Raw genomic sequence first — 22,630 nt, forward strand, 5'->3', positions numbered from 1 at the left:
GACGATCCCCGAGCCTGTAGCTTCCAAATGAGATCTATAAAACAGAGGAAACAAAGTACACCTGAGTAAGCATTACAATGCTTAGTAAGTTTCAAGCAGTGTCAACAGATAACAATCAAGTTATAACATAGTTGTTCAGTATTTTTATTTCACCCTTCCTTCGGTATACCACCCTTTATCCGAATATGCACATCTCATCATAATCATAGGAATAATCTCATAGATTGCTCTCGTATACATCACATAACTACCTTATGGTTTAGTTTAAATCAAGCTCACATATAAACTTGGAGTACATACCTGTTTAACCTTTCGCATTGCGTATATTTATAAGCAATTCTTATTACGAAGTCTTACCCGGACATAATCTCCACACGTAGTCATCGGGTCTTACCCGGTCATAATCTCCACACGTAGTCATCGGGTCTTACCCGGTCATAATCTCCACACGTAGTCATCGGGTCTCACCCGGAACATATTCCAAGTTTCATGTACATTTAATCACATGTTACAACATTCACATTAGCCATTCGGCTTTACCACATATGCATATCACACATATATTTTACATTAGCCATTAGGCCTTATCACATATATATACACTTTCACATTCACCACATCGGCCATTAGGCCTTATCACATATACATACACTTTCACATTCACCACATCGGCCATTAGGCCTTATCACATATACATACACTTTCACATTCACCACATCGGCCATTAGGCCTTATCACATATATATACACTTTCACATTCACCACATCGGCCATTAGGCCTTATCACATATACATACACTTTCACATTCACCACATCGGCCATTAGGCCTTATCACACGTATGCACTTTCACATTCATCACATTGGCCATTCGGCCTTATCACACATATATGTATATCATACATATTTCATATTTTTCTTGTACATCAATTTCAGCAATAGCTTATAAGCAACTCAAATAGTTTCATCAAGTTTACAACAAAATCACATATTCACTACAAGCAGTTTTCCTGACCAACAGTCACTAAGTTGTTTATAACTGAGCTACAAAACTCAAAATCAATTGCCGTTAATTTTCCTGAATGTAGACTCATGTATCTTTCACCCATAAAATTTTCAGAATTTTAGGTTTGGCCAATCAATACCAGATTTTTCTTAAAGTTTCCCTGTTTCACTGTTTGACTAATCTGACCACTCTTCGCTACAAATCAAATTTTTCATTGTACAGAATTCATAATGTGTTCTATTTGATTCCATTTGAAACTAGACTCATTAAGGAGCCTAAGCATATAAATCTTATCTTATAACCATTTTTGTACAAATTATAATGATTTTCCAAAACAGAACAGGGATTCCTGAGTCATTTCGACACTGTCCCGTACACTTTAAATATCTCTTTATAGGAAATTTCTTTGCTTCCACAGTCTCTTTTATAAGAAACTAGACCAACTAAGCTTCGATTACATATCTTGTTCAGCCTATAATTCCACACCAACAATTTATAGTGATTTTCTAAAATCACGTTACTGTTGCTGTCCAAAGCAAATTATTACAATTTGCTCTTAAATTTCCAAGTCCAAACACCTATGAACTTACCATTTGAGTTTAAGACATATCATGGCCACATCATATCTTATCAAATCAACTCATTATGTCCTATTATGATTGAATTTACTCAACGACTAATCGCTTAAAACTTACCTCGAAGTGGTCGACGATTAGATGTCCACGGCTATTCGCTTACTTTCTCTTTTCCCTATCCGACTTTGATCCTCTTTGCTCTTAAGCTTAAGTAAAACAATAGATTGCTTAAGTACTTAACTAATATTATTCACTTAACAATCACATTTGGCAATCACCATTCAAATTCAACTCAATCACAACATGGCGAATACACACTTCTCCTACTTCCATTCTAAATAAAAAGTTTATCGAGCTTCCATCTTCATTTAACTATGTACCATTTAGAACTATCAATACTTTACACCCTTTAACAAATTATAATCAATTGCCAAATGCATCTTTGACAATTTAAACCACACAACTCAATTTCTTACAATTTAAGCTTAGAAATTTCTATTCATGAAAATTTTGGCAACATGGAGTCCATTAAACACTCCAAAATTTCATTTGAACAACAATTGTTCAACCTTCTAGCAAAATTTCAACTGGACAGCAAGCATTATTTTCTTTTATTTCAAGCATGCAGCAGACCAATTTCTTCACATTTTACAAGACATTCAAATCAAGATTTACATGCTGGAACAATTTGTTTTCAAGCTGAAATTTCCAGCAGATCATTTATGCATTTAATGGTCAAATGGTTACGTCACTACTAACAATTGAAACTTAGTAAGATTAACATAATATTTTAGCTATTAAACTCAATTTATCAACCCCTAATCGGCATGAAAATAGAACCATTAATTTGTTCAAATTTTGGACAGCATAACGAAGGCACAAAATTGACGGTAGTAATTTTTTACAACTAATCTAAGAGCTTTTCTTTTCTACAACCCACATTCATGCCTTCCAACCACAATACATCATCATTTTCTTTAAAACAAAGTTATAGATAGAAGAGAGCTTGGAAAACTTACCAACTTAGGATACAACTCCTAAACAAGCTAAATCCTTAGTTTCCTTCGACATGCAAGCTATCTCCATTTTTCTTTTGTTTGACCCTCTTCTTCTTCTTCGATGTTTTACTGAAGTTACTTGAAATTTCAGCTACCTAACTAGCTAAAATCATAGTTTTTCCTCCTTCTTGCCATCTTCTAAGCTAAAAATTAAAGCAACCCAACTTTCTTCTCCCTCCCCCAAGTCACGGCAATGGAGGAGCAAGGTGAGACAACTTTTTTTTTTTTTCATCACCCCCTCTCTTTTCATTTCTTTAATACTAACCTCTTATTTTATTCTTTCTAACATAACACACTAACACAACATGTTTCCAACATGTTTCCACCCATAGCATGGCCGGCCACTATGCTTAATTTTGGGTAATTTGCCATGCAAACCCATCTTTTTCGCAACATGCATTATTAGGCCACTTTACATTTGCCTAGCACATTTCTAAATTTTCTCACATAAGTCCTATTTGATAAAATTCACTTACAATTAACAAAATTCAAACATGAAATTTTCACACATGCATATGTACATATAATGAGCATCAACTATAATGGTTAATTATTTTTATGACTCGGTTTTGTGGTCCCGAAACCACTTTCCGACTGGGGTCACTTTAGGGGTGTCACATTTCACCTTGGAAAAAGATACTCAGATTCGGCCGTAAGGGCAAGTTGAGCCCGAGGTTCATTGGGCCATATGAGATATCCGAGCGAGTCGGTCCAGTGGCATATCGTCTGATTTTGCCCCCTGAACTCGAAAAGATTCACGATGTCTTTCATGTTTCGATGCTTCGACGCTATAGATCTGATCCATCGCACGTGATTAGTCCATCGGAGGTTGAAATTCAAGCCAATATGAGTTATGAGGAAGAACCGATTCGTATCCTATCACGTGAAGTGAAAGAGTTGCGAAACAAGCGGGTTCCGCTAGTGAAAGTGTTATGGCTCAAACACGGGATAGAAGAAGCTACTTGGGAAACCGAGAACTCTATGAAAGAGCGATACCCAACCCTATTTACGGTAAGATTTTCGGGACGAAAATTTCTTAAGTGGGGAGAGTTGTGACACCAAAAATTGACCCTAGTCGGAACGTGGTTTCGGGACCACAAAACCGAGGCATAAAAATAATCTAAAATTTATTTTGATGCCTATAATATGTGTGTATTCATGTGTGACATTTTGATGTTTTGATTTAGAGCTATAAATGTGAATTTCACTAGAAAGGACCTAGTAGTAAACTTTGAAAGTATGATGGGGAAATGTGTGATGACTAATTAAAGCATGCATGCAAAACAATGGACTTGCATGTCAAATTCCCCCTTTTTATAGGTGGTGGCCGGCCATGACATGGTTTATGGGCAAAGAAAACATGTTGAAACATGTTTTGTTAATGGAGCATGAGAGAAATGATTAATAATTAAAATGTGGGAAGAGAAACAAAAAAAATGTGTGTGAGTGTAGCATCCCCCATTGCCGTGTAGGTGATAAAGAAAACAAAAAATTTGTTCATCTTTTCCCTCCTTCCTTTGGCGAAATTCTTAAGAGGAAGAAGAGATTTTTGCTTCATTTTCTTTGTTTAGAAGAGATCTAGAAGGAGATTTGGCTAAACTTGCATCAAGATTAAGGTATGTATGAGGTTGTGTCATGAGATTCATGCATGTTTTGGTTGCTAACTTGATGTTCATGTTAGCCATGGTTCAAATCCTTGTTATGCCATGGAAATGGTATTTGGCCAAGGTTATTATTGTGTTAAAGCCATTGCATGCTAAATGTGAAGCTTGCTAATGATGCATGCAATGATGGATTGACTACTCTTGAAATTTCTTTGTAGCAATCTTGAGTAAGACATTGAGTTTTTTTGTTTAACCATGACCGAAGTTGAAAGGGGCATGATTGTGATGTATTCGCCATGATGCATTCATGAGCATGGTTTATGCTTCTTGCATGTTAGTTAAAAATTTGTGTTTTGGATGGTTATGGATACCTTGAAATTCGGCCTTACACCTATTTGTGTATATATGTTTGCACATGATGTTTTGGTTATGAAGAAAGTGATAAATATGTTTCTTTAAAGGAGAAATTTGTTGAAGAATGGTTGTGAAATTTGCATGTACATTCGGCCTAGTGCATGTATAGTATGAAAACCTTGAAATTATTGTTGATTTGGTGCAAGTATGACTAAGTATAATCGGCCATATGAGTGCTTGATGCTATGTTATAATTAATGAGCTCAAGTGTGTGAATATAATTGTGTGCGGCCTTATAAGGGCTAAGTACCTTGGATTCCCCTTTGATATTCAAACGACTAAATCAATTTACTTGTTAACATAAAGCTCGAGAGCTTAGAGGGCCACAATTGGATAAGGGAAGGAAAAGTGATCGAATAGCCGTTGAAGCCGTTCGACAACATCCGAGGTAAGTCCTCAAGAAATGACCCTACTCAATTATGTGAAATGAAATATGGATGTGTAATGATTATTGATTTATGTGTGTATGAGTATTTGAATGATACCCGGCTAAGTCCCGAAGGCGATTATGCTAGTGATATGTTTGTGTTTGAGCCTTAGTAACGAAAACGAAACATGGATGTGTAATGACTATTGATGTATGTGTGTGCATGAGCAATTAAATGATATCCGGCTAAGTCCCAAGACATTTATGCTAGTAGTTAAATCCGGTTAAGATCCGAAGGCAATTATGCTAGTGACTAAATCCGGGCTAAGACCAAGGCATTCGTGCAAGTTGTTAAATCCGGGCTAATACCAAGGCATTTGTGCAAGTCGTTCTATCCGGGCTAAGACCAAGGCATTCGTGCATGTGGTTATATCCGGTTGTATTCAAGAAGCTTGGGCTGAAGGTGAGCGTTAGTTGCTGTAATAAATTTAATTAGTACGCTCGAAAAGCCCAAAGGATAAGGTATGTTTATATGTGCATTGGAAAAGTCGATATGTTTGAGTAACATTCGCTCAATCGACTAACGAATTTTCAGCTATTGAATTGGTTGATATCTTGTGAAAGTATACAATGATGAAGTGTGAAGTAAGTATGATTATGTGAATGTGTATTAATGAAATGATTCATTTGGCTATGTGAATGTAATGCTTTAGTTAAAGCTGATTTTATTGCTTGAGACTTACTAAGCATAAAATGCTTACCCGCTGCTTTGGCTCTCGCTTTATAGATTTTGTTAGTTAGCGATCGGATACGGGATCATTGAAGTCAAGTCATCCACACTATCAAAGCCTCCATTTTGGTATAATTTTGGTTGAACTTTGAAATGGCATGTATAGGACTACCCTTGTTGGTTCAAATGTGTTGTGATGTACATGTGTACGGCCATGCGAAAATGGCTCGTAGAAGTAAAGTACTGAACTTAGACCATTTGTGATTTGTCTATATATATATGGTTTCATGATGTGATTATGGATTGGAAATGGGAGTGTTGGTCACATGATCAGCCATTGGAATGGCTAAAAATGATCATAGGTGAACCTATGTATGGCAAGACTAGTTGGTTCATGGAGACTACAAAATAGGTAAGACCTACCTTAAAAACAGGTGCTGCCAGCTGCAGTGACGGGAATGTAAAAAATCACAAAAAATTGTAGGGATGGTATTAAATAGTGAAAGAATTATGTAAATGAACCTTGATGAGTCTACTTTCATATGGAAGAAACGAAACGGTCATAGGAGTTACGTGTTAAGAGATATTAAAGTTATCGTGAGACAGGGCCAGAACGGTTTCTTGGTCCCCTGTCGCGACTTTGAAAATTTACCATAAATTATCCAGAATGAATTAGAAGTCATGCTTAATATGTGCAGATTCCTTTTTGAGTCTAGTTTCATTAGAAACAAACGGAATCAGTATTGAAACCCTGTACAGAGAGATATTCAAGTTGTAACGCGCGAAGGTCAGTGTAGTCGACCCCTGTAACATGGGTGACTTTAACTAATAAACTGTACCAATTGGCCCGACAAAAAATTCTAGAAATAAATCCATGGATGGATATATGAGTCTAAATTCAGGGAAAATTTACGGAATCAGTTTCCGAGTTGTGAAACTCGAGATATGCTTTTTAAGGCGACAGCAACGCAGTTTTCCAGCTTGCCTGGAATGTCAAATTGGTCGGTGCCATAAGTGGTTTTGGCTTGTTAACCCCTCGTGTCCGACACCGGCAACGGTCTCGGGTTCGGGGTGTTACAAATATCACTAAACCAAATTTAACAAATCTCAATCACATATACATTTATTGTACTCGTAAATTCATATAACCACATTAAATAACTCCACTTATCTTATTTGTCAATGAACGTATAACCATGCTTTCAAATTCGAATAACAACCGTTAGCTCAATCATATAAATAATGTTCGCACATATTCATTACATCACCAACCAAACCATGGTCATTTATTACAAATCATACATACAATTATATCAACTTCTTTATAAACACTTTCAAACTCGAAGTGGTTCGAGACTAATTTTAAAGATCTTCCTACAGATGCGCTCGGTGTCGTCAAAGAACAATATGCTCGAGCATTCATTCTGAGGTTAATTGGGGGCATTCCAATATCCGATAAATCTCAAAATTTGGTACAATAAGGTGGCTACTACACCTGGTCAACTTTAAAGAAAGCATACGACTCAGTTAAGGATCAGCTGTGTTGGTCACGTTGCTCTGGGAGTTGTGTCGTGTAACACCCCTTACCCGTACTCGAGGCCGAGATAAGGTACGAGGCGTTACCGAACAAACATACAAACATTAAACTAAAATACGGGCCATAAAATTTCATTCATATTTCAAAATGTTCATTCACTGACACATAGTCCCTTATATGAGTCTACGAAGCCCAAAACATACTTTAGAAAGGGTTCGGGACTAAATCGAGAACTTACGAAAATCTTGGAAATTTCATGCTTTAAGGCTCCACACGCCTGTGTCCCAAAGTCGTGTTCCATACACGGCTGAGACACATGGTCGTGTCTCTGCCTATGTCGAATATACCTAGACTATTTTCCAAGCTTTGGTCAACCTTAATCTCTTACACACTTATACAAAATCAAAAGCATATAACATGGTATTCATTTAATGATTAAATATTCTCAATTAAACCACAAACATAGCATTTGTATGTCATCATACATGTGTTTCTCATACTCATTTTACCTTGTTTATTGTAGTACCACTTATACATTTATACCAAGATTCTCATCTTACCAAATATCTTTAGCTTAATCATCAAGCATTCATATTTAAAACTAGATCATATCTTTATAAAATACCACAATTCAGATGCGCAAAATAACATGTTTGCCTAAAACATTTCAATTCAACTCCATACCCAACAAGCATTACATTGAGACTAGTCATATATATATATATATATATATATATATATATATATACATGTCATGATACATATCATTCTCTTTCTGTTTTCTTATAAACACCTATCATTTATTTCATTATATCAATATTTCATATACCATAGTTTCCATGTATTCCACATATATTTATTTTTCTCCTCCTCCTCTCCATTCCATATCCTTAATGTATATAGCATTCTTGTAAGTAAGATTTCACAATTTACTAATAAATGCTCACATCAAACTGTCCACACGAGTCATAGACACTTACTTATTTATAATTCGAGCTACAGAGCTCCAAATTAAGATCTGTAAATTTCCCCTGAAACTAAACTCACATATCTTTCCACCATAAAATTTCATAATTTTTGGTTTAGCCAATTAGTACAGTTTATTCATTAAAATTTCCTCTATTTCACTTTTCGACAGCTTCGACCTCTCTTCACTAAAAATTAATTATCTCACAAAGACAGAACTCGGATAATGTTCTTGTTGATTTATCTTGAAAATAGACTCATTAGGTATTTTAAAAATATAAGTTTAAGCCTCTAATTATTTTTATCCAAATTTTTGTGATTTTCCAAATTTAGAACAGGGGATCACGTAATCATTCTGAACCAGTATCACAAAAACATAAATATCTCAAAATATAGATCTCATTTTCTTTCTCTGTTTCTTTTATATGAAAATAGACTCATTATGATTTAATTTGATATCTCATTCAATCTCTTATTCAATTTCTACTATTTTTGGTGATTTTTCAAAATCATGTCACTGCTACTATCCAAAACAGTTTTATTGCTTATTCACTCTTTCACACTTTCTTTGTATTAACCTCATTTTAACATACGTATCACAAATCATTTTCACCACATTTCATACATCACAATTATAGGCCCATGATCACAAGGTCACCATAAAATCATCCTCATGTATAACTTACTTGTTTATAACCTTACCACATCCTGGTCACTTAATGAACACATCATTCACATAACCAAGTTCCTGCACTTATTCATCACAAAACTCACAAAGCAATACATAGAGAGTCTCCCATTGAACACTTCGGATCAATCCTCGATACTTGGTGGTTTTAGCACATAGCTCCACCCATCATATAGTTCGGCTCTCTTGTACACATGGTGAACACTCAGTACCACCTATGTGACCTAGCCAATTTATCTTGTAGCTCTCTTGTCTACATGATGTACACATAGTATCACCCATGTGACCTAGCTACATCATAATGTCTTGTAGCTCTCTTGTACACTTGATGTGCACTCAACACCATACATGTGACCTAGCTACGTTCCATCTATATTATTCAATCTTTCCGAATGTTCAACTGGGATTTCTCTCTCTTTTCCAACAATTTCACCAATCAAGTAATTATCCACAAACATATTTCCAATATTATTATAAAATATCATAATACAAGTAATATTGATGTATTACTTACATATAAACTTACATCTCATTTAATATCAAGGCAATAACATTAAATTACACATTGCCTTATTAAAAATCATATGAACTTAGAATTTCTCATAATATCCATAATCATAGAAATCACATTTATGTATGATAATTCAATGCACTTCATGTACCATAGACATATTTTTAAATCAATTCATAAACTTGACACCATAATCATTTAATTTAACATAATTCAATTAATTCACTAAATTTAACTTTCAAATATAAATTACAACATTATTCTTGTATTATTATCATACCAACTTACATACTTTCAACACCTCGGAAATTATAATAAATATATCAATTTTACATTGAAACATGCATAAATTAATGCTTATTATACATATGAACTTACCTCGATACTAAAACGGCCATTTTACCAACTTTCCCAATTTTCGATTTTTCTCTCATTCTAGGTTCAAATCTCATTTTTTGGGATCTAAAACATCATATTTTACTTAGTTAATTAATGCACTATTCAAAACAGTCCTTAACTCAAACTTTGGTAAAATTACAATTTTACCCCTAAACTTTTGCATATTTACACTTTTGCCCTTAGGCTCGGGAATTAAACTTCATCCCTTATTCTTGTGTTTTATGACATGCTGATCACTTTTCCCTTCTATGGCAACATCAAATTCTCACTCTAACATATACTTATGACTGTTAGGTATTTTTACCGATTAAGCCCTTTTACTCGTTTTCACTCAAAACCGAGTAGCACAAGTTGTCTAACATAATTTAAAACCTCATATCCTATCATAAAATAGAAAAATAAACACATTTAACCTATGGGTATTTTTCCATATATGAACCCTAGCTTAAATTATTGCTAGAATAAGCTTAATCAAATTACCGGGATTCCAAAAACGTAAAGAACTTGAAAAACGGGGTTAGAACGGACTTACTATTGAGCTTGGAAAGCTTGAAAACCCTAGCCATGGCTTCCCCCATGCCAATTTTGGCCTCCATGAAAAAGATGAGTCAATTTTGGCTTTATTTTCCCTTTTTATTTCTTTTAATTATCAAATGACCAAAATGCCCTTCCTTACTAAACTTTCAAAAATTCCATCCATGTCCAATTTTTGTCCATCAATTAGAAATTGGTCAAATTTCTATTTAAGATCTCCTAATTAATATTTCAAAGCAATTTCATACTAGAAACTTCTAGAATGCAAGTTTTGCAACTTATTCAATTTAGTCCCTGACTTCAAATTGAGCACTTTATGCATAGAATTTCTTCACGAAATTTTCACACAATCATGCAATCATATCATAGACCTCAAAATAATCATAAAATAATTATTTCTATCTCGGATTTTATGGTCCCGAAACCTCTGTTCCAACTAGACCCAATTTTGGGCTATTACATGTCGAGTGACAGAACCGGATAAGATGTCAATCAATGGTTGCCTGCTCTTGCTATAGTCATGGGCCTGGTGGTGGCTACCATTTCTACATCCCCAAATGAACGACCCATATATGTTCCCATTGGTGACAAGATAAAAATCATTTGATAATAAATATTTAGTTTGTCTAGTACATGTTATTTATTTATTATATGTTTGAATTAACATATCGCTTGAATAGGTTGAATCATTGGCTGAGTTACATGGGACTACCGAAATAGCTTAAAGATATCTGACTGTTGTTGGATCAATGCTCGGAAGCTGAGGTTAGATACTTTTTTTTCAAACCTATAATAATTATGCAATGATTTGTCAAATAAAATTTCATACACAAAAGAAATTACAATTATACACTGCAGTTTGAATGGATTCCATACGTTGAGCCAGATATCATAGAATGTGTCCCGCCAGAATTTTTGGCCATTCGGAGTATGTGGACATGAAGGTGTTTTTAATAATGCACGCGATGATGGAGATGCCCGAATCAGATCGTGTGATGCAGTAGTTCGGGTCGAGGTAACAAATTCCACCGCCACCCCGAGACATGAAATCACTGCACAAGTTGGATCTCTGAAGAAAGACAGATGAGAATTGATGAGATTACCATAAGAAGTTCATCGATGTTTAGGATTGTACGACAAAATTCTTACCCATCTACGAACCCTTTTTCTCACCTGACATGACAGCCTGTTCAGAGTACATACTCTGGTTTTGAGTCACAGCAAGTCATATTTGCTATTAGTGGAGACGAGGAGTAAGCAACTTCATCAAAAGAGGCCACGACAAATGCCCAACAGCATAGGTTCAGACGAAGTGTTACAATGGGTTTGTCACTGGCTCTAACCTAACAAGTGCCACTGGTGTCTAAGCCATATCCTAGTCAGTTCACTCCACTTATTCCTGTTCATTTCACTAACACCGTATTTTTTTTCAAAAGCACCACACTAAGTACTATTGCAACACCATGCTTCACCCCTCCAGCAGGTAGATATTTCGGGGCACATCCATCCCCCGTATTCTATGGCTCCATGCTAACGTCAATGCCAACACAAATGCTGAGCCAAATGCCAACGCATGTACTATCACCAATAGAGACACCGATTTCAGCACCAATGCTAATATCAATGTTCGAGTCAATGTTAATGTATTTAGGTTTTACAACATCATACGGTTATTTACTGATAGTGTCACAAACACTCTCGACATCATTTTTTATCAAGGTGGGTCATCAGTACAACCATTTTCTCATGGAGTGGAGGACACACGATAGGAGGCTGGGATGGCACCACACTCAAGCATGGAGGAAGGTGATAGAGACGAAGATGAACATAAAGCTGAAAGTGGAGATGAAGATGAGCACAAGGGTAGAGGTGAAGAAAAAGCATATGAGGACTATGGTCACGATCTAGTCGAGGAGTCGATACCACTAGTTATGCACAGAAATCCTACGCGCACCCGTCAGCCACTGACCTGCGGCACATATTTGGCCTAACGATGTCGATGATGTGTTTTTATTTACTTATTGCAATGTAAATATAAATGACATCAATAAAGAAACGATGATTTTTTTTTATATTTCTATTGCAACTTATATTTTTCTTTGTTAAATTATAATGCAAATTATATGTGAATTCCCATATATAATATTTGATGTGAAATATGTAACTTTGGATAGTCACCTTTATTGAACTAGTGATTAATAAAGGTACAAGGACTAACTCATAAAACTGGAAAAATTTAAATTCCACAAGAAATTGTGATTGGTACTTGAAATAGTGCTTAAAGAAGCAATTTTCACGCTACACAAATACAATTAAAATGCAAGTTCAAAAGAAAAAACAATTTTGTTACACAAAAATAAAAGCATTGTAATCAATTTTATATCTGAGGTGGAATACAGTGCATCAGTGAGGCTGCCAAAGAGGTTGTTTAGATAAAAAAGTTCATATCTAAACTAGGGGTTATGCCTAGCATATCAAATGCTATAAAAATTCATTGTGACAACAACGAAGCCATTGCATAGGTAAAAGAACCTAGATCTCACCAGCGATCCAAACACATACTTAGGCGCTTTCATCTTATTCAAGAAATTATTGATCGAGGAGATATGCAGAGTATCAACAAATGACAACATCATTGATCCATTGACAAAGCCACATCAGAAGCATGATCATCACACTAAGTCACTTGGTGTAAGATATATGACTGATTGGTCTTAGTGCTAGTGGGAGTTTGTTAGAGTATGTCCAAAGACCAATCATGAGATGGTTGTAATTACATACTCATTTTACCTTGTTTATTAATATAAGGCAATGCCATTGTTATTTCAGTTTCTTTTTATGTGTATATAAATAAACTAATCAATAATAAAGTCCAAAGAATAATATGATTTTTCTTAAAAGGTCATTAGTCAACTATTATTGTGGGCTTGGACAATAATAATGCATTGAGACTAATTTGTAGTTGATTGATGACAAAGTGTTGTCATTGACATAGGGATGTCAAAATCAATATGGGTATGTGTTAAAGAACAACATATTGGGCTGACTCAGAATGAGTATATTTCTTGAATTATTATGTAATAGTCACAAACATCACTTACAGTGATTACTGTGTATATAATCCTCAGACTTGAGACCATCATTTTCCTAACATTGTGAGTTTTATATTTTGACATAGTCAAGCGCCTACCCTAACATGTTGAACTATAAAGACTAATGTTGGATGTACTACAATCCATGTAGTGCGATATGATTGATTAAGCTAGGATTTATCCCTCCTACATAATGGGAGTAATATCTTGGGTCACTTGATGAAGCAAGACTAGAATTACAGCTCAAATAAGTTAACATAAGATATCACACTTATTTTTTATTGTAGTCTACTCAGAATATCAAGAAATATGACATTGAACTATACAAATGTGACTAAATCATGCCTTGTGTCTGATCTAAATATAAAGGATAAAATGATATAATACATGAAATGTTTATCACAGAAAGGTTATGTCAAATCACAACTTCTTGTAACTTGGGTAGCAATGATGCATTGCTAGATGCCACTCATTTCTTGTAACATTAGAAATGTTCTAGTTTTACAACCAACATTACAAGAACCTACAGGGTCACACCCTATGGTTAAAGCGAACAAACTTCCCGCAAATAGAATAGGCGTATACCTTCCTACATACAACTATGGCATATTCTTATCATTAATGGATGAGTATGTGGCAGATAGTTTTGTTTGGTAGACAGTATCGCCAATTGGACAATATCGCCTGGATAATAGTATCGCCTAGCGATATGATTTGCAACTGGTTGATATAATTCGCAACTGGTGGATACAATTGACGACTTCTTTCTAGAGTTAATATTTATGGAAGTTAGTATTCTTTTGGAAAGAATATAGTTTTCAGTATCTTTCATGATAATCTTTAAAAAGTAAAAGGGAATTATTCTGTATTTAACATACATGATATTATTAAAAGGAATACAATTATGAATTATGAAGGTGTGAGTAAGAAAATCAAACTAGGTCTAGTAGGCAAAAGTTTGGATATTCTTTGAAAATTTCAAAAGAGTTTTCTGTTCGTGATTCACTAGGTGGACTACGTAAAGGCTGAGACACTTTGTTGCTCCTAGGGTTGACATCGTGCAAAGGATTTCAACCAACAACTTTATTCATCATTTTTAGTTTTAAAAGGTATATCTTCAACCCTATTTCAACCTGACTCATTCATCATACATGGATCCTTGGTTAACGATCGTTGGGTTAATTTTTTTCGCTGCTCTACGGGGTGTATCGATGATCTAACAGTGATCACATACTCTCATCTAGGATGGGTGGGAATTCAAGTTTGAATACATTATACATGTGTTCCAATCTATACACATCATTGATATAATGTGTGTACTCAATTCCTACATTCGCACATGTAGCAATTACATGTGCACATAGGAACCGAAATGCTTAGAATCTCCCACAATCGCATGTCCCTTCTAGTAGGTCGACACGATACAATGCCCCTAACATGTCCTAGTCAGGCCTAGTGTACTTTGTGACCTGAAATTTTAGGTTTGGATGCGAGTGACATACTACATACATAGTTTTTGCTTTTGTTATATTTCATCTAATTCATTTCATGACATTCTCGCACCAAACATGACCACCCACTATCTGCATAGCATATGTCACCGCCCACTTTGGAAATAAGGCAGCTAGGCAAAAGTATGTTTCTTTGATAATCGAGGTTATCGGCAAATTACTCGTCCCCTTCAGTAAGGAGTTAATGCATTTGGCTAGGTTCATCGTCATGAGCCTGTACCATAGACCCCGTCATACGATTGTATCCACTATTTGAAGAGTATGTTGGTGAATATAGTAAATGATAAATAAATGAGGTGGTATCCATAAGTATACGGGTCCAATTATAATATAGTTACAACAGAGTAAGTGAGTATTCCGAGGATAGTACCCAAGGAAGGCTAATGTTAGATCAATTTTAACCTAAACACTAAAAGATCTAATTAGAACTCTAAATAAGTTATAGTACAAAAATATAAATAAAAGGGATTTTTAGGATTCTATAATAGTAAAATATAAAAAAGAAATAAATTTTAAAGTGATTGAAAGGTGGAATTAATCAAATCTGGTTATAGGTGATTAGCTTACTTCGGTAATCTTTATCAACTGTCACTTCGGGTTTCTCGTCAATCAACTAGTCGATATCCTAGCAGGATCTTCCAATACATCCACTAAAATAACAAGTCAGCAAGGACTACTTATCATCTGACCTCATAGTCTAGACTAGCTTAGGGTGAAGGTGTTCACGGATAGGCCATAACAATTTCAAGGTGGGAATTAAGCCAAAATTGGCAATTTTGGCTTAATTCCCACCTTGATGACTTCCTAGGGTTGTTAAGCCTAGGATTTAGGCTCTTCCTTTCTCAAATAATTGATCCGTTGAGTAACCCTACAAAATAGTTAATAGATCATATCTCTACTAGCTAATCCCCCATAGAGGGATTAGTTCCTCATGGTTTTCGTAAACACTATAGAATCGATATAAAGTATAATCATGATAATTAAATCAAAAGTATAAGGTTTAAGAAAAAGCCTGATATGTATTATCAATAAAAGCAAATCTACAAGAGTTGATTGTATCCTCAAATCAAATCTTCTGAAATAAAATAAAGAACAAACTGAAAATAAATCTAAAACATAAGAAAAGAGAAAGGCTAAACTGGAATTAAAAGAGAAATTCTAAGCTAAGTAATTGATGGCCACAACATGTGACAAAAGAGCTTATTTATAGATTTAAGATGGTTGTCGTCCTTAACCCTAGGTTAGTTGACATTTTTGAGCTTTAAGTTTGATTGCGCGTACTAAAACGCCCCTGGATTCGTATTATTTTTTGTCTAATGTCGATGTTATGAAACATTAGGACCTGTGTCATGACAAAAAAGTCAGTATACTCCTCTTCAAGATGTCTTCATCGGTATGTCGCGACACCCTTAAGCTATGTCGCGACGTTAAAGGCAGTCTCGAGATTTCACTATTCTGCTCCCTATGTTGCGACATCGAACCCTTCTTGTTATGACATAATGACCAGTATTGGTTTAGCACGCCTTCTAATGGTCTCTTGCACACTTGCAAAGTTCGTTAGCTCACCATTGGACCTCATTCGGCCCCTAAGGTGAATAAAATACTCAATTTGTACATTTTATTAAATTTAGTTAAACTTATTAAAAAATAATTAAAACCTAATGATAATACTTGTTTTTAAGCTCCTAAAGTGCAAAAATTAATTTAATCTACTACACTGAATTACGGTAGACCTAGCTAATTGTTTGTATTTAGGTACATTTAGTTGCATTTTAGGACATTCCATTAGTATTTTTCTTATTTTAGCATTACATTAGGAGCTTTGACTATATTTAAATGTTAGTTATTTTTTAATTACTTGTGGAAGGGTTGTGTGTGGTGGTGGATTGTCAAGTGTAGAATGAGGAACAAGAAGTAAAGGAGTGAAGGTTTTTTGGGGCAAAGGGTTGGACAGTTTGCCATGCCGTGGAAGTGCTAGGAAGATGTCTAGTCATCACTCAAAGTGTATTGGTCTTAGGCCCAGTTAAACTTGTACAAGATATATCTACCTAAAAAAAAGGGAAGATTTACCCTAGGGAAAATGATTATAAAAGCCAAAGGAGGAAACATTAAAAGTGGCGGGAAAACAAAAAGAGAAAAAACAAGCGGAGATCATTAGGCAAAAAAGTAGAGGGTAGTGGCTGAGTAGAGACAGTAAAACGAAGATGAAGGCAGTCTCTCTCAACCACCATAAGATACTACATCGCTGGAGTGTGGGCTGGATAAGCGGAAGCTATCTTTCCGAAGTTTTTTTGTTATTTCTTGATTACTTTTCGTGATGAAAATGATGTTGAATGATACTTTAGATTTGAATTTGAATTGCCAACCCATGAACTAAATCTCATAAGGTTGGGATTACTTAATGAAACGCTTATTTTCTTTAATGACTGAAGTGTAGATCTGCTTTAATACACTATTTCATTCAATGGTTTTTTTACAAAATTGCATGCTTGCAAACTCTAGACATAGATGGATGTACAACATGTTCATTAAATTAATCTAATTCTTACAAGGTTAGGTTAATAAGATTGAAATTGTATGATATGAGCAATTGTTCGACCGAACAGTTGTAGCAGTCTCTAGACATAGAGCAGCGTTCATACAGAAAGAAAACAAAATTGTGCAGGGTATTAAACTAAAGGCCTAAATACATATATCGCTTAAGGCAGGTAACTTGAGGTCTTATTCTTGAAAAAAGTAGACCATTTTAGAACTCTTCTGAGTAGTAGATTGAGTATATTTTTTCGAGGCATTATTGTCAGTAAGGGAAAATTCTTAGTAATCATGACCTTCCAAATCAACATCATAAACCTTCTATCCTTTGTCGTAGTATCTTTACCATAGCATTTTTAGTTGTTTACTTGTTCGTTTACATTCTTACTCTTGTCTTGTCATAGCATTTTCCATTATTTATCAGTTACAAATATTACACACATCATTATTCCTTCAAAATACCACTACATTCTTATCATTATTTTTGTCATAACATTAATCTTACCTCACTCTAATAACTCGACCAAATTATACCATTCTAATACCTGTAGAGACAATCTCACTCATCAAATCAGTAGGTAGGTATTAAATTTGACTAAGTATATGAGTCTATGGTTGCACCTTCAGGTGAAGTCTGTATGAGGTGAGCTTGGTGGTTTGGCGGACTCTTTTGAAGAGTATACGCCACCCCAACTGTTAGACGAAATTTTAAGCCCTTAGTGTTAAGACCTTAATTTGAAAAAAATTGTATGCTTTATTATTCTTTTATTATTCTGGTTGAACAATCTAGTTAAATGAACAAGAATTTGGTTAGTATAGGACTAAGTTTCTGTAACCTCTTAGACCCATATTTATGAAGAGGGAGAAGTGCTTAGTCACAAGAAATGAGGAGTTTGGAGGGAAATCAGACTTATCCACTAAGTTTTTCCTTCCGTATATATTTGTATAAAGCAAGCTTTGGCTGTTTGAGCAAGTTTTATGCTTTCTTTGGCAACCATATTTTCTTCCAAAATTTTCTCTTAGAAAATCCTAGACCTAAGACTTTCTTGAAGATTTTGGGTTCGTGATACTCAACCAACCCCATCATCACTTAGTATCTTGTAAATATCGATGAAGCTTAGTTTACTTTCATAATTATTTACAGAGCATTAGGGTTTTATGCTTAAGGGTCAGTTTAAGGGGTAAGGGAGGAAACTTTTAGATTCTGGGTTTTCTGATTCATGTTCTTGTGAACTTGTTTAGTTTCCTTGTGAAATGAACTGATAAGTTTAACTATTTACACTATACCTCAAGATACTATTAAGGGCTCCCGTGAAAAGGCCAAAGGTCTTGCTGTTTAAACATTCCTACATTTTCTGGTGAGTTTTTTCTATCTTTTATGTATGTGTATAATGTTTACATTTATGTTTAATTGAGGTAAGCACTCTTATCCTATAATATGATGTGTTCGTGTATGGGTAATAAAGGTTCATGGTTATAATTCTAAGTTATTTCTCTGTGTAAATGGAGTAAAGGCTTTTTTTTGTATTTAAACAATCACCTATTGTTTCTAGATTGAACAATATAAACCAAGTTATGAAAATGGAATCATGGTGATGCCTTCAATGAGATAAGCATTGAACTGGCAGATCACAATACATGAAAAGGGATCATGTAGCCTCTAGTAGGGTAAGAGTTATTGCAAACTAGATTGGCAAATCATGATGGAATGAATGAAATGAATGCTAAGGCTTGATCATAGGCTTGGCTGTGGCAAGCACAAAGAAGGTTGTCTACATGGTTGCATGGGCGTAGTGTATGCGCCAAAGGAATAGTGTCTATAGTAAAGTCTATTTGTGTATGGTATTCACCAATAGGTGAATTGTATGACTTGCTGAATTGGAAAGGTTTATTGGTATTATATATAGCTATTGACTCACTAATTTCTTTGAACTTATTTAGTTACCTTTCCTTTTCAAGATAGCTAACGAAGTAAAGAAATTTTCAAAGACTACGCTAGAGGACATCTATTTCTTGAGATCTCTAAGTGTTTTGTATTATGCATGGCATAGGGGTGGTGTCAAGATGGTGTCATTCCTAAGAATGAATTTTGTATTTTAAAGCTATTCTTTTGAAACCGTTGATTCAATGAAACCTCAGTAAAGTGATTATGTTTTAGCAAAGTATCAAATTATTTACTTTGAATGATTAATATTTGTTTAATTATATGTATATATATGATAATATAGTTAAATATAGGTTACGCCAAATATGGTTTTAAGAGCTTTTAGTGGAGCTTCTATGTTTTTCATTTTCTTTTGGAATGTATAACTTTATTTATCTTTAATTTCACAAAAGATTTACAATTCATATTTATTTGAATTGTATTTTTATGAAGACCATGCCTGTACAAGTTTAAAAGAAAAGATTTTAAGGAAGTGACACGTCAATCTTGGGTCCTTTTTAAGGATCGGGTTTGGGGCATTACAACGCTCAAGTGGAAAACATGTCCAGCTAGACGTGTTTTCCGGCCATGTCAGTAGAGAAGCTCACCCATTTGGACGAGTTTTCACTAGCATTTTCATAAAGTCTACAAAAAAAAAGGTACCTTGACGTAAGGAATTTTTTTTTGCAAATTTAAAGCACATCTTGAAGATATTTGATGAAAACATTGGTCCTACGACGTGTTTTCAACCATAGGGATTTTTTCCCTTTGCAATCTCAACATTTCCCTGCACCTATAAAAGGGGGCTCCTTCTCCATACTCCATCATCTCTAAAACATCATCTCTCCTGGCCTTCATCTCTCCACTTTACAATATTTTCTCTTCGTTATCTTCCTGCTTCAATGTTAAAATTTTTTGTCACTAATAAAATTTTTTATTCGAGGTATTCTTGAGTCGTCAGTAATACGATATCGCTCTGAAGCTTACATTTTTATATATCCTGCCAAAATGGGACTATTACCTCCAAAACCTATCCTATGGAAATCGGTTTCTAGGGTTATTTTTCTTTGTACGGTCACAATGGACGTCTATATAGAGGTCTCAATTGATGGTCATTATGCGGTCATGGATCAAAGTATAACGGGGGAGCTAGTTAATAGTCGTTACGCACGAGCTTAAAACTTTTGGATACCCGAAGAAGTTCTCTTATAAATACAATATAGAAGTTTGAGGGCATAACCATAGGGAAAAACTGTGGGACTTCCCACTATAATCAGCATAATTATTTTCTCCATTTCCACGCAATAGGCATATTTAACCTTCCTTTTTATCTGAAGGCCGACACCCCCGTGGATGTAGGGGACTCTTAGGTGGGCAGTGGCTATGATGTTGGAGTAAAGGTGATACTCCTTTCGGGGTGACAACGGTTGTCATTATTAAACAACTCATTAAAAACTACAACAGTTGTCACACTAACTCGAGTTTGACCTCTATTCCGATAGAACATCTGCTCTCCACTTGAGAGCCCTCTTGTAAAAATCTAAATTTTAGCTTAATAGGAATGCAAAATTATTTCAAAGATGAGTAATTAGCCCAGTGGTTAAAAGAAAAATGAGGAAGCATGGGAATTAGATTAAAGTCTCAAGTTTGATTCCATTCCCTTGCAAATAATTTAATTTTGCAAAAATCCCTCTTTTTCCTTTACGCGTGCCGTCCATACCTAGTAAAACCTAGGTATAAATATCACTTTTAATTAATTTGATCAGCCATTAATTGATTTTTACTCCACCCTGGTCTCCCCTCCTTCTTTCTCTCCTCTCTTCTCTTCAATTTTTTCTTTATTTTCTTTTTGCTGTCATTGCCCAAACCACTTAGAAACACCATCTTTTTTTTTCTCTTCTTTTGCCACAAGTTCTTGCATCATTCTCCTCCACTTCTTGCTACCATTTTTCCTTTTTTTTCCAGTCATAAATTTGAAATCTTTGACCTCCAAGAATGATCTCTATTACTGCCTAAGAAAGGGTAGAAGTGCTAGTGTCTCCCCTTTCTTCTAGCTTGTGTAAGTGCCTATTTTCTTTAATTTTCATGATGAATCTTTCAAGGGAATGCCCAAATTTCTAGATCTAGAATTGGGGAAATTTTTAATGATTTTATGGGTATTTTTCCAGCCTTCAAAAGTGATTTTGATTGACTTTTTAAATCTGCCCCGATTTGCCACCGTTGGTGGTGGTGCGCCACGCTTAGAGGTACCAAAAGTGAGCTACTATTTTCTTTAATGTTTCCCACCTTTTTCCAGCAATATCATGGTCTCAAGAACCTCTCCTAATCAGCCTTTAATCATGTGTGATTTAGGAAAATTCAATCTTGATCATTCGACGACTCAGATCTGACAACTCAGGAAGCATAAGTGTGGTAGATTGTGGGCTAGTGTGTAGTTTCAACTTAATTTTTGGGGAAATTGATAATTGATTAGATTAAATAATTTCATGGTTATATAGTTACTAATTTTTCAATATTTAATGGTGTTAGGTGCCGACTCAAACACCCCAAACCAATAGTGAAGCCGTTTGATGTTCGCGCATACATTTCGCATCAAATCAATGTAAGAAACCTAGTTAATTTAGATCTGAAAAATTGTTATAGTTATGTTGTTTGATTTGATACCATAAGAGGGTATTAAGTGGTATATTAATTTGATAAAATATTAATTTTTAATTTAGGTTTGATTTAAGATCTTAAGGAGAAATCGCGGGTTTCATTAGTGTGCTGCAATAGTACGAAAAATAAGGTGTATATGTATAACATGTGTTACTTTGGAAATAAATATTGAATGCTCGAAATCTTGTTGGGTAAAATGCCATGAAAAGTTGTAAACATGCACTAGAAATATTTTCTTAAAGTGTTATCGAATGATGGTATGTTAAAATGTCACCGTACAAATGGTGAAATTGAACTTTATAATCATGACATGTAAACTATGCTACTGAAAGAATACCTATGAAACGTGCATTTGATTGAAATATTATATGACATATCGCTTGTGCATCGGGTGGGATATTGTGGTTGACGAAGGAGTTTCATGGAGTATTGGCGGCATATTAAGTCTACATTTATATGTATTCAATGCATTGCACTAGGAGTACTGTGGAGATTGGTGGTTTTATCGCATTATATGTTAAATGA

Source organism: Gossypium arboreum, chromosome 2 (genome assembly GCF_025698485.1).
Source record: "Gossypium arboreum isolate Shixiya-1 chromosome 2, ASM2569848v2, whole genome shotgun sequence".
Classification (NCBI taxonomy): Eukaryota; Viridiplantae; Streptophyta; class Magnoliopsida; order Malvales; family Malvaceae; genus Gossypium; species Gossypium arboreum.